The sequence below is a fragment of the Dipodomys merriami genome, unplaced genomic scaffold, assembly GCF_024711535.1.
Source record: "Dipodomys merriami isolate MVZ:Mamm:240054 unplaced genomic scaffold, mDipMer1.0.p SCAF_2004, whole genome shotgun sequence".
NCBI lineage: Eukaryota > Metazoa > Chordata > Mammalia > Rodentia > Heteromyidae > Dipodomys > Dipodomys merriami.
Window position 1 is genome coordinate 24,951 of NW_027203388.1, and position 14,316 is coordinate 39,266.

A 14,316-nucleotide genomic window follows, 5' to 3' on the forward strand; every position below is an offset into this window, starting at 1 on the left:
AATCACAGCAGCGAAGAGGCACACTCTCTACTGCACTAGGACTACAAGACACTAGCCTCTTAAGCCAAACCCACAGATGTGAATTGAAGCCCACTCCCTCACTCTGAGCCTCAACTGCAGCTTTTGGGGCAGCAAGGCCTTGTCTCCTGGAAGTCTCTGCCTCACTCTGAGGAGATCATTTGACACATCTAGCTCTGCATTGAGAGCTGAACTTGAAGGAAGAAAAGAGCACATTTTCCTTCCTAATTCCCTCTCGACGTGCACATCAGGTTGGGTTTTAAGGAGGCTGATTCCCAGAGGAATTCCTGACCAGCCATCTGCTTGTGTGCTTCTGAGACATCTTGGTAAAGAGAGACGGAAGCTGTTAATCAATCATGCAAAGGGAGCTGCTTGCTCTTTCACTAGGAAATGGGAGTGCACATGTCCTTGAGTGTGCACATGTTCTGATATTCTAAGGGTCTTGATACACTTGCACTATACATGTCCTTCTCTCCCTGTCCATTCTGCACAGCAGACTAACACCACCTTCCTTCCACACCCATTTTAATGTGTCACTGACACAGCTGTCCTTCAGATAAGTACACAAATACCTTTCATAACAACAGAGAAACAAACCTGTGCCACAAGAGATTAGCAAAGTCAAGTGCACTGCCTGATGCTGGAGGCTATGTAATCGTAACTATCCTAGAAGCTACCTGGATTGCAGTGACAGCCAGTCTAGGAAGACTCCATCATCAATTAACTAGAAAAATGCAGACCTGGAGGTGTGACTCAAGTGGTAGAGCACCAGGCATGAACATGCAAATTGAAAGAAGGAGAGAAAGAAAAAGAAAGACTGAGACAGAGAGATGAAAGACAGAGAAATGGAAAGAGTTAGAGACAGATTCAAGAACAGGAAGAGAGAGAGAGAGGTAAGAGAAGAGGGAGATGAGAGGAAGAAGATGAGGGGAAGGAAAAGTAGACTAAGAGACGGTATGAGGTAGAAGAAGAGGAGGGAAGAGATAGTAGAGAGGGGGAAAGACGGGGAAAGGTGAAAGAGGAAAGTGATGGAAAAGGAAGCAGAGAGAGAATTAAGAAAAAAAGCACAGAGATAAAGACTTGGTACGAGCAAACACTCACAAACATATACACACAACAAAGAAACAAAAGGAAAAAAATAAAAGGCATGGAAACATCATGGAATTTAACAGTACTTCCCTCCCCACATACCCTCTTCACTGAACACTGGACCACGAGGAATTCAGGATTCCTCAGCTCCCTTCATGACCTTCCACCTCTCAGTTCTCCTTCAGCATTAGTGTCAACCCTGTCATTCACCAGGTGCCTATCCTTTACCCTCTTTAGCCCTCACTGCTTCTATCACCAGAATCCCACCTCATTCTTTGAGGGGAGATCTGCTCCCCAAATAACCCTGAACTGCACTTGTCCACCAGGAGACCCAGTCCTCCTCTTGCTACAAATCTCATCAGTTAGCTCTGCAGGCTCAGCCTCCTAACCCCAATGTATACAGAGCAAAGTCCAGCTGTGCCCAACTCCTCCCCATCACACACTTGTCACCCAAGACAGCATCAGCCTTCAGCACTTCCTCTGTGTGGAAATCTAATAGCCCTGGATGAACCAACGCAAATAAGACAGTGGTGGAGAGTCACATCCAATCTTACTGAATCTCCACTCATGTCCAGAAGTAGTCATCCCAGGCAGGGTCCATCCTCAGACCAAGTTCACAGAGGCCTGGTCCATCCACAGGCACCACTATACCTCCGTGTTCTCTCAGGTCTCCTGCTCCTTCAGAGGTTTCTCCAGCTCTCACTGAAAGGAAGAGAACATATTTTAATTAATATACTTTGTGGTTCCAAAAATAGGCTCTACATGTTCACAGTGGTCTCATATGTGAAACTCAGCACTCACAACACTCTGTTTACCTGAGGAGAAAAATTGGGCTAACAGAGGAAGTTGCAATTACGACTTCAGGGTGTATTCATTAGGGTCTTTCAAATATGTGTTTTATCTTTTACCAATGTGAGCAAATAAATGAGAAATCGGGTTCTCCTGGATGATGGCTTTATGTTGGGATAGTGATGAGTAAAGGATTATAGAGAAAACACACACAGAAGAAACTGCATTGAAATGGAGGAAAGTGGGGCAGAAACCACTGTCATGGTACATGGAGACAGGTCTCATTTCTTTCCCAATGAAGACTTGCCCTTATGCTCCAACCCAGCCAGTGTAACTGGTGTGCTCAGGAGTTGGACCCAGTCATCTAGAGGCCACAGTAGGAGGAGCAGAGTCCAGGATGCCTCCTGACCCTCAGATCAATGGGCTTCAGCTCAAATGTAAATACAACAAATAAGTATATAAACATACAGGAAACCTACATGAAAGGTAAGGTGATTACCTGCTGTAGCATTTGGAACAAAACCACCTCAAGGACAAAGGTGAATGGTTGTCAGGTGAAGTCACCATGTGATCAAGCTGCAACCCCTACCACCTCTGAAGGTAAAGACACCTTCAGGCTACTTTTCCATTTTCCTTTCAGCCTGGGAAGGCCAGCTCAGTGTCAGATGTACTTTGACCAGAAGCTCGGCTGCAGAATCCTGTAGCACCAGGCACTTGGCCTGAGTGTGCTACACGGGGACTATGCCAGGCATGCTGGGCTCATAGCACTAGTCATGCCTCCTGAAATGAGTGAACTAGTGTGTAAAGGACTGGTAAATAGTCACAAGAATCAAGTCTGTGTGAGAGCTTGGAGGACTACTACTCTTCCATGTAGCCTAGCGGACCATTGCCAAGGCCACTGGGCACATGGGAGGATGCTGCTACTGCTACCTTGGCAACCATGTGGTAACCATGAGGACATCGACCAGAGACAGGGAGAGAAGGGGAGAGACAGACCGACAGACAGACACAGAGACAGAGAGACAGAGACAGAGACAGACAGATACAGAGCAATAGAGAGAATGGGTTGATCAGGCAGTTTGAATCTCTTGGCAAGTATAAATTTTACAGACATGACAAAATTTCATGAAACCAAAAAACAAAATTAAGAGCTAATCCCCAAATAATGTACCTATAAAAGCTTGTTTTTTAAAAGATGGTTTGACTGTAGCCCAGGCTTGCCTTGAACTCAAGAGCCTTCTGCATTTGCCTTCTAAATACTGGGATTACAGGTTTGCACTACCAGTCCATCATAAAAAGATCATCTTCCATCCTGAGGCTATCCAGGTGTACATCAAGGGTTGCACCTCTTAGAACATGCTCTTGTGACAGGAAATTCCAAAGGATTTCATAGCTCTGGGTCAGATGCTACTATAACTCAGGAAATGACTAAGGTCTTAGGAGCTCTGATTGAGGAACCAGGGTCAATGACCAAATAGTAGAGCAAAAGATCCTACTACCACCCCTGTTACTCAGGAAAGCATGAGTGTTTTTGGATTTCTATGTCAAGAACCATAGAAAAAGGCCAAATACATTTACATCACTGGCAATCACAGGAGATTGTTTACAAACAGAATGAATTACTCAGTAAGTCATCCTATCAAGGGTAATAGGTTTCTTGGTAGTTACAAATATGGAAAAGGAAAAAAAACTGGAAGAATATTTGGGGTGAGATTGCAGTTGGAGGTGTCAGTGTGAACTCATGATTTTGAGTATATATAGATGGATATATATACATAGATTGGTGTACAAATCAGAAGTTGAGACACTCAGGAGGCTAAGAGCTTGAACACTGAAGTTTGAGACTAGTCCAGGCAGGAAAGTTTATTAGATTTCACCTCCAAACTAACCAGCAAAAAGCAGGGCTTAAAGGGGGGCTCAATTACTAGGACCCAAGCAAAGCAAGCAAGAGGTTCTGAGTTTACATTTCTTTACTACTAAAAGAAATTAATATAAATTTAAATGTGTATATGTGTAAATATACATGTATGGGCTTGTATATATCAATGCACACCCATATACATGAATACATGTATTTTGTATATTCGTTTTATGTATTTTCCAGTTCTCTTCTCCAAAAGGGCCTAGGAACAATAACATCTCAAAAGCAAAGAACATACCTAATACTCAGATGTTGGTTTCTAAATGCCATCCAGCCACAGCTCCTGGATAATAGTTGATTCAAAGACTAGAGCATGGAAGGTACTAAATAAACATTGATCTTGTGTATGAGTGAAGAACAAAAGCACTAATGAGGGCTTAGGGGTAGAGTGCTTGCCTAGCATCCATGAAGCCCTGGGTTCTGCAGTGCCACATAAAGAGAAAAAGCTGGAAGTGGCACTGTGGCTCAAGAGGTAAAGTGCTAGCCTTAAGCAAATAAGCTCAGGGACAGTGCCCAGGCCCTGAGTTCAAGCCCCAGGATTGGCAAAAAAATAAAATTAAAATAAAATAAAAGCACTAATAAAGTCTGTTAGAAGGGGCTCGCACTGGCCAAGTCTGGAACCATCAAAACCATGACAGGAGTGGAATTACAACCCAATGCATTCAATAGGAATCCCTTAGCAAGTTCAAACATGAATAAATATGTAAATACATAAGCAAACTGTCAATGATGTGAGGAATGGGATATTTCCACAGCCTTATGTGTTTTCCCACACATCACTGAGTTACAAAGGGAGAGGAGAATTTTTTCAGTAGAAAAACTGGCAAATTTGGCCATCTTCAAGTGATCAAAATTACCTACTACACTCCCAAGACAAACTGATGTCTCCAGCCACCTGGTGGGATGCAGTGGGAGGCACACAGTGTCACTTCACGATAGTCCTGCAAGACCCAAGTCAAATCATGATAAAACTTCAGACAAGACTAAGTGGAAGTGGCATATAATCTTGAAAACATTCAATAAAAATCTTGAAAAATTTTCAAGATTGAAGAAGACTGCAGAGCCAGAACCAGAGCAGGCAATCTTGACTTCTGGATAGGATCTTTTCACTATCAAAACTATATCATGAGCCAGGCATCGGTGGCTTACGCCTGTAATCCTAGCTACTCAGAAAGCTGAAATCTAAGAATCATCATTCAAAGTCAGCCCAGGCAGGAAAGTCCATGAGACTCTTACTTCAAATATCCCTCAGAAAACCAGAAATGGAGCTGTGCCTCAAACTGGTAAAGCTCCAGCCTTGAGCTAAATGCTCAGGGACCTTTTACTGGTCCTAATTCAAGCACCAGAAAGGAACCAAAAAAAAAAAAAAAAGAAACCAACACTCAGACACTATGGATGGAACTGGAGGACACTCAATTTCATGAGAAACACCAATATCACACACACCCTTTCATATTTGAAGACTAAGAAATGTGGCTTTAGAGTAGACAGGAGAACCACAGGACAATGTTGAAGCATGGTGGGTCACCACTCTGCTCACAGCTTCCTTTGGTGTAGTGCAGAGCCTGTGCTGCCAAGAGGCTCCTGTGCCTTCTCTGATCCTGTCTCTCCCCACTGAGCCCAGGCTTCCTTGCTGCAACCACACTGGCATTTGCACTGTGCCAGCTGGGGGCCACTGCTATTCCAACTGCCTAGAATGCTTTTCCCCACACCCAGCTGCTCAGTCCCCTATACTTCCCCAAAACCCCCTTGCCAAAGAGGTCTACTCTGATACTCAAAAATACAACTTTGTGCACATGTACACACAACACACATCTGCAAACACACAAAAACACAGATTATTTCCAACACTCATCCTGATTCTTTCTGCCTTAATCTTCCTTTTCATATATACTATGTACTACTTTTGTAAGTTTGAGTATTCTCATTCTCCATGCTGAGTGTACTTCCTCAGTGAAGTACACTAATCTAATGCCCTGCTGAATGAATATCACAGTGGTGGAGGTTCATATCCAATCTTACTAAATTTCTGCTCATGTCCGCTTGTACTCATCTCCATCCACATGTTCCTATATTTTCATGTTTTCTTAAGTCTCTTACTCATTAAAAGTTTCTCCACCTCTAGTTGATAGAAAGGAAATTATTGTAATTCCTACATTTTTTGGTTCAAAAAATGGGCTCTGGAGGTTTATAGTGTGGCAATATTTGAAATTAAGCTTCCTACACACCATGTGCCCTAGGAAAATAATCAGGCCCTACTCTTCTTCCATGAGACCTAGAGGCTTCCCCTGGGAACTTCCAGGGAAAAGGAAGCACCATGCCCAAAGCCTGGTGCTCTGGGGAAGGGGGTGTCAACTGGAAGCATCTTTGGCGACTCAAAGGGTCTCTCCTAAGAATCTGACATCTCTCAGTGCTGAAACCCTTGTACTGTGGAAACGTAATTCTCTACCTCTCCATTCTCCACATGCAGCCCAACCCAACACCCTTTCCTTTCCCAAAATTTTATGAGTTGTCCCTCATACAAGTACACAAATTCCTTTTGTAATAACAGAGAAACCAATCTGTGCTGTACCAGATTCACAAAGTCTAGGTGCTGGAGGCTCACCTGTATAATCCTAACTACTGTACACACTGACACTGAGAAGACTGTAGATAAAGCCAGCCTGAGCAGACTCCATGTCCAACTCAGTAGAAAATCAGGCCTAGAAGAGTGACTCCACTGGTAAAACATCAGCCAGAAACACGCCCACACTCAAGAGAGAAAAAGGGAAAGAGGGGGCCTGAGGGGGAGAAGGAAAACAGACAGAGAGAAAAACAGAGGGACATGCATACATACCTAAACACAGAGAGACAAAGAGACAAATTCAAGAGAAAGGATTGAATGAGAAGGAATGAGATAGGGAGAAGAGAATGATTAGAGGGAGGAGAAGAGGAGAAGAATGAGGGTGTAAGAAAGGAGAGATTAGAGACAGTAGAGGGGAGGAGGGCCCAAGGAAAGGCCACAGAGGGAAAAGGAGACTGAGAAAGAGAAAAGAACAGAGTTCAAGCCAGCACATTCCCAAATGCATGCACACAACCAACAAAAAGACAATTAAAAAGCATTGAGAAATCATGGAAATTAATAGTACTTCCCTCCCCACCCACCCTCTCCACTGTACATTGTTCCATGAGGAGTTCAGCATTCCTTACATTCCTCCTCAGCTCTCTTTCAGCATCAGTATCAACCCTGTCTTAAACCAGTTATGCATCCTTTGCCTATTTGGACCCTTATTGCTTCTCTCGCCACAAATCCATCTCATTGTTTGAGAATAGCATTGCTCCTCAAATACCCCTGAGCAGTACCACTGACCCACCAGGAGCCCCAGCCCTCCTCTTGCTGCTATTCTCATCAGTCTACTCTGCAGGTTCAGCCGCCTGACCCAGTGTACACAGAGAAACGGCCAGATTTGCCCAACTCCTCCCCATCATACACTTGTCACCCAAAGGCAGCATGAATCCTCAACACTGCCTCTATGTGCAATTCTAATGCCCTGGGTGAACCAATACAAATATTCTAGTGTGAAGGCTCATATCTAATCTTACCGAATTTTTGTTCTTGTGGGAAGGCAGTCATCCCAGGCAGGGTCCATCCACGGGTGTGGTCCATATACAACCAAAGTCCATCCAGGCTATGTCCTTCCACAGATCCCAGTTTATCTCAATGATTCCTCAGGTCTCCTGTTCCTTGACCACCTCTAGCTGAACGGAAGGGAATATCTTTTAATTCATACACTTTGTGATTCCAAAAATGGGCTCTTGATGTTCAAATATTTAAAACTTGGCTCTGATAGCATTGTTGATTCCCCAAGGAGAAAAATTGGGCTCTGCTATTCTTCCATGAGGCCTAAAGTCTTTACCGGGAAACGGAAGCACCATGCCCAAGCTGGGTGCTTTGGGAAAGGGGGCCTCTCTGGGGACTCATAGAGTCTCTACTAAGAATCTGACACCTCTCAGCGCAATTGTACAGCACATATGTCGTCCTTCCCTGTCCATTTACACAAACCCATCACCCCCTTCCTTCCACAACCAATTGTAAGGTGACTCTACACAGCTATCCCTCACATAAATACACAAATGCCCTTTCAAAATAGAGAAAGCAACCTTTGCCACACCAGATTAACAAAGTCAATTGCATTCCCTGATGCTGTAAGCTCTTGTCTGTATTCCTACCTATCTCCCAAGATGATACCTTGAAGATTGCATTTACAGCAAGTCTGGGAAGACTCCATCTTCAAGTAAATAGAGAAATGCAAGCCTGGAAGTATAACTCAAGCAGGAGAGAACCAGACATATCCATGACAACTGAGAGAGAGAAAAAAGAGAAAGACAGAGAGGGAGAAAGGGAAAGAAGGAAAAAGGGAGAAGTGTAGAGAGAGAGGAAGAGTGAGGGAGGTGGAGGGAGAGAGAGACAGATTCAAGAGCAGGAAGAGAGGGAAAGGGAATGGTAGAGGGTAGTAGTGGAACAGCAAGAAGAGGAACAGGAGAAGTAGAATAGGAGTAGCTATGGGAGGAATGAAAACAAAGGAAGAGAAATGGTGGGCGGCAGCAGGGAGAAGGTGAGAAAAGTGGAGAGAGAACAGAGAAGGCAAAGGAAACAGCATAAGAAAAAAAGCACTGAGGTGTAGCAGCACACACTCACAAACACATACACACAACAGACAAAAGGAAAAAAAAAAGAATAGTGATCAAGAAGTCTTACAAATCAACAGTTAATTCCTTCCCACCCACTTTCTTCACTGAAAAATGGCCCATGTGGAATTCAGGATTCCTCAGCTCCCTTCTTAATTTGCCTCCTGTCATTTCTCCTTTACATTTAGTGTCCACCCTGTCATTTACTTTGTACCCATCTTTTCCCTCTTGTAGCCCTTATTGGGACTCTCACCAGAATCCCTTTTTGTTCTTTCAGGGGAGATCTGCTCCCAAATAGCTCTGAGCTGGACCACTGATCCTACCTACTGCAGAAAATCTCATCAGTCTGCTCTGCAGGCTTAGCCTCCTGACATCAGTGCACATATAGCAAAAGTCAGGTGTGCTCAAATCCTCCCTATAACACACTTGTCACCCAAGGGCAGACAGCATCAGCCTGAATCAAATCCTCTCTGTGGAAATCTCATGGCCCTGACTAAACCAACACAAATAGCCCAGTGGTAGAGGTCATATCAACCTTACCAAATTTTTGCTACTGTCCAGATGCAGTCATCCCAGGCAGGGTCCATCCAGTGGCACCACTGTATCTCCATACTTTCTCAGGAATGCTGCTCCTTCACAGGTTTCTCTACCTCTACGATCAAGGAAGGAATATTATTCTACTTCATATTTTTAGCCAGTCTAAACAGTGGCTCTGGTTGGTCAGACTGTTCTCTTATTTGAAACTCAGCCAACCCAGCCTTCTGGTTCCCCTTAGAGAAAATGGGGACTCATGGGAGGAGTTGCCATTCAAAACAACCTGTCTTAGTAATAGGGTCTCTTTGATTGTGAGCAAATAAACAACTCTGAAAGAAGAGATGCTTGGATGAAGGTTTTATGTTGGGATAATGATGAGATTTAGAGAGAAATTACACAAGCAGGAAAGTGCATTTAAATGGAGGAAAGTAAGGGCAGAAACCATTGATAGTGCATTGGGTGAATGGAGACAGGTACCTCTCCATTCGCAGTGAAGATTTGCCTTTGTACTCCAACCCAGCCAGTGTAAGTAGTGTGCTCAGTAGTTGTACCCAGTCACCTAGAGACTGCGGAAGGAGAAACAGAGTCCAGGATGCTTCCTGCCCCTGAGATCCATGGATTCCTATACCACGAAGCTCAAGGGCCTCACTTTAAACCTAAATAAATAAACTAGCAATTGGGGACACAAGCAACCTACGTGAAAGGTGAGATGACCTGAAGCGTTTGGGACAAAAACACCTTAGTGTTCAGAGGACCAAGGGAAAAGGTTGTTCAATAAAGTGACAATACTATTAAGTAAGGGATCGATGTGTAAATGCCCAGCTCAGAAAGTACAGCAGATTGAGGCCACCTTTCAACTTATCTTTCAGCATTGGAAAGCCTTGGTGATGTCAGCTGTCCTTTCTCCGAAAGGAATCCCTGCCGGAGAATCCCCTAGCAGCCGTCACACAACCTGGCCATGCTGGACTGAGACCTCCACAGTGTGAACTTCCTGCATGACTCCTTTCCCACCTGCAGCTCTTCAATTCCACATCTCTCTGCTTTAGTTAGACTCACCCCGAAGATCTGAGTCTGGTGGCTTTCAACTGTGCTGTTTCAGAGTTCTGCACTGCTTTCTCTGGGACAGCTTTGCTCTCAATCTGTGAACATTACTTTGGGGCCTTCACACAGCAGCAAAGTCTGCGAAAAATGGTGACTATCCTGTTAGCCACCCTCCTCCAGCCCTGTCTAATGTTCCACCTGAGGTCTATGGCCTCCCCCTGAGGATGACCAGAGGGAAGACCATTTTCCACTGAGTGGAAACTGTCTAGTGTACCCGACCAGCTAAAAGAATCTGGGCCACAAATGAAGCTGGAACTGGAGCTCTGCAGGGTGTAGAGCAGAAGGACAGGCAGACTGGCACTTTGGGTTCTCTTCAGAGGTAACTGAAAATTTGAGGACAAGCTGAAGGTGTTACATCCTGCAGAATAGGTGGCTCTTTTTTTGTGGAGGAAGAGGGCTGGTGGGATTGTCCTCAGGAGGTGTGCATGGTGGACTAGCCAAAAGCATCATTTTTGATTCCACACTTCTGGTATTCTCCTTTATGTTTTCATGGATGAGCAGGTAGGTGCCATGGCTTCATTGAATGCTCTGTTCTTTCTTTTTAATACCAGCTACCGTGTACACCATGTTGCAAATGACTGTGACAATAACGGGGTCCAGCTTGCTGGGCAGTTGCTCATCAGGAAGCAGGCCAAATCCCACACTTAGGGCCAGCCATGGGTGCTCCATTATCTCCTCAATAGCAGGCCTCAGATTGAAGCCCACAGTCAGCAGTTTAGGAAGGAGATCACGTCCCATTGTAGTTGGTAAAGGGGACCGGTGTACCTGGCCTCTAGGATTTGTTTCCATATCTGTCATCTTATTCTCCTCAAATGGCAACTTTCCCGTTGTCATCATATACAAAAGCACAGCTAAGTCCCCAAATGTCCACCTTGTACCCACTGAACATGTTTTGTAGGATCATTTCAGAGGGGTGGAATAGTAAGGCTCCACAAACCCCCTTTAGCAACTGTCCTGGGGTCACCCTGAAACGCCAAAATCACTGACCTTAACATTGCCATTGGTGTTGAACAGGACGTTGTTGGCCGTCAGGTCTAGGAGTACAATTCAGTTCTCTTGAAGGTAGTGAATGGCACTCGTGATCTGTTTGAACAACCTCTTGGCTTCATACTGGAATAGGCGTATGCAAGGGGATTTATTGACTCCACCCCAAGAGATGGCCCTGAGTGGCCAGCTCAGTGACAAGGAGTCTTCATCCTCCATCACCTGGAATAATTGGATGATGTGTGGGTGACGTACACTTTTCACAATGGTTACTTCATTTTCTTTTTTCTGTTTGGTCTGATCGTGGGGACTGAACTCTGGGCCTGGGCACCGTCCCTCAGCTCTTCAGCTCAAGGCTAGCACTCTACCACTTGAGCCACAGGGCCACTTCTGGCTTTTTTCTTATGTGGTGCTGAGGAATCGAACCCAGAGCCCCAGGCATGCAAGGCAAACGCTCTACCACTGAGCCAACTTCCCACCTGCTACCTCGTTTTCTATCTCATGACTTTTCAGATCTTTCCTTGGGAGAACTTTGACTGCCACTGTGGTGTCAGTGAGGCAGTGATGGGCCAGCTTCTCATAGACACAGCTGCAGTAACCGATAATCTTTGTCAAGTTGTACTGTGCAATGACAGTGATCTCCCCCTCCCTGGGGGAGGAACTAAAGTTGTACATTAACACCTTGTCCCTGGGATGGCAAGTGATCAAGCTTAAGAATTACCTAAGATGATCTAAATGAAGTGGACAACTAACAAATCTTAAGAAACAGAAGGTAAACTACCAACAAACAAGTAAACACAACCCCCAGCTGAATAAATGAAATCCCCAAACCCAAACAACACAACTACCACTCCCCACACCCAAAGAAAGCAATCAAGTAGTTCTGAGTTAGTCCATCAGGTCACCGGAGTAAAAGCTCCCAGCACTGTAACTGAAAAAGCTGGAGAGCAGCTGCCTCATATGTACCCTGTTGGGCATACCTTCACAATGCTCTGTGATGTCAGGGGGAAATGGACCAATCACAAGTCAGGCCATTGACATCAGTGAGGAAGTGGACCAATCAGAGCCCAGTGCACACCTGCTGGCAGTTAGGTACTTGGTCCAGGAAGTCTGTTGCCAATGACACTGGGCACATGGCAGGATGCTCTTACTGCTACCATGGCAGCCATGTGGAAACCATGAGGACATTGGCCAGTGGCCCTCATGTTTCCTCGGGGTTGGGCATCCTAGGATGGCCATCCTAGGATGGCCCCTGTGAGAACATCACCCAGTGGGGTATTGATGAACCTCAGAGAGAGAGACAATCCATGGAGGCACAGTGAGAAGTGAACAAAAGAAGTTTATTTACACCAGAAAGGTGTCTTGAGACTACCTTGTCCTTTTAGATACCCAGAACCAAGAGCAGCCTCAATCACCAAACCTCCAAACCTCCAATAGGCAGTCCTGACACTCCAACTTTTATTGGTTGGTCTTCAAACCACCAATTAGTTGGTCTGCAAACCTCCAAACCTCAGATCCCCAAAGCCCCAAACCTCCAAACCTTCAAAGGGGAAGGCTTTTCCCTTTCTTCCCTTCCTCCCCCACATGTAGGCCTCTCCACTGTCCACAGGCCTCTCTAGAGGGAGGTCCCAAATGGCCTCCAGAGGAGGCCCTGAATGACCTCTAAAGGAGGCCCCAACAGGCCCTTCAAGGAGGCCCAGAGTGACCTCAGGAGGATGTTCCAAATGGCCCCTCAAGAAGTCCCTGAAGGACTGGTATGGTGGCTCAGTGGTAGAGCTCTTGCCTTGCATGCATAAGGCCCTGGGTTCAATTCCTCAGCACCACATAAGAAAAAAGCCAGAAGTGGCCCTGTGGCTCAAGTGCTAGCCTTGAGCTGAAGAGCTGAGGGACGGCGCCCAGGCCCAGAGTTCAGTCCCCACGACCAGACCAAACAGAAAAAAGCAAAAAGAAAAAAATCCATAAGTGGTGCTGTTGCTCAAGTGGTAGAGCGCTAGCTTTGAGCTGAAGAGCTGAGGGACAGTGCCCAGGCCCTGAGTTTAGGCCCCACGACCGGAACCCCCGCCCCCCCAAAAAAAGTCCCTGAATAGCTCCTCAAGAAGCCCCAAAGGACCTCTCAAGGAGGTCCCAAATGGCCCCTCAAGAAGCCCCAAATGGCCTCTCAGAGCTTGCCCTATCCTCCACAGGCCTGCCCTGCCCTACTGTGGCAGGCTTTCCCCTCTTGCCATCTCTCCCCCTCCACTCCCAATCCTCTCCTTCCTCCACACTCAATTCCTGCCTCAGGACTCCCGGTCTTTCCTTTACTCTCATCTCTTCAGAACCACTGGTCTCCTCCTTACTCCCCTCTCCACAAGAGACCAGGTGTCCTCAGGACTCCTCCCTCCTCCCTCCCAATGTGTTTTCCCCTAACTTCCCCCCTAGCCTTGGAGCATGCAGCCTATATACACCTAGAAAGGCTGCACCCCTGCCCCACTAATGGTATCAAACTGATATTCATGATCTTCCCCCAAGCAGCCCAAGTCCAATCCCAATAGTCAGCTCCCTATGTGCATGTCTCCAGGAGCATGCCCCTTCCCCTTTTGGTGGCCTGCTCTGCCCCTTTCAGTGGCATGCCCCAGCCATGGCATGCTCCTCCAGTGCCCCTTGGGGTGGTGACATCAGCCTCACAATGCCCTGCTCTGTCCAGTGGCTGGGTCTGTGGAGTTGTGAGGCTTGACTCTTGATGCTGCTCCCCCTCCAGCAGGCTGGACCATGGGGCCACACTATTGTGCCCCACTGATTCCCTGGGTCCCACGGGTTATTACAGACGCTATCCTTGTACAGAAATTATAACACTGTCCTTTTCACATAGCACGGTCTACATCTAATTGCAAGAGCCTGAGATAAGGAGACTTTGTAAAGATTCAACTCAAAAATTTCTTTCCACTTGAGAAGAGAGACAAGACATCCAAGATGAAGTCATAGTTTTGTCCACATCTGCCATTCTCATTTCTGATTCCAGTTTGTATGGGTCCCTGTGCTGCTTTGTACCTCTTTTTATTGTTTTTGATTCACTTACTCCCTTTTTTAAATCTTTATTTATCCCTCACAGGTTAGAAATAAAGTATCTTGCTTTTATATCTTTTAGTACCGTTGTCTTGAATTTTAATATATCTATAATTGTTCTAATAAAAACCATACACAAAGTATGTCTATCTCAGAAGCAGACTTCTATT

General features: G+C 45.7%; 1 long non-coding RNA gene across 2 annotated transcripts; it reads right to left on the reverse strand.

Annotated features, from left to right (window-relative positions):
* Nucleotides 1–339: 339 nt before the first annotated feature.
* LOC138833130 (uncharacterized) lies at nucleotides 340–11,318 on the reverse strand. Of its 2 annotated transcripts, XR_011373793.1 has the most exons (4): nucleotides 11,108–11,318; nucleotides 9,026–9,137; nucleotides 7,400–7,555; nucleotides 340–1,809 (listed from the first exon to the last, which is right to left on the reverse strand). It is a non-coding gene; the product is annotated as an uncharacterized lncRNA (long non-coding RNA). The 2 variants fall into 2 exon arrangements; XR_011373794.1 differs by lacking the exons at nucleotides 9,026–9,137; nucleotides 11,108–11,318 and adding an exon at nucleotides 8,046–8,987.
* Between the last annotated feature and the right edge of the window lie 2,998 nt (nucleotides 11,319–14,316).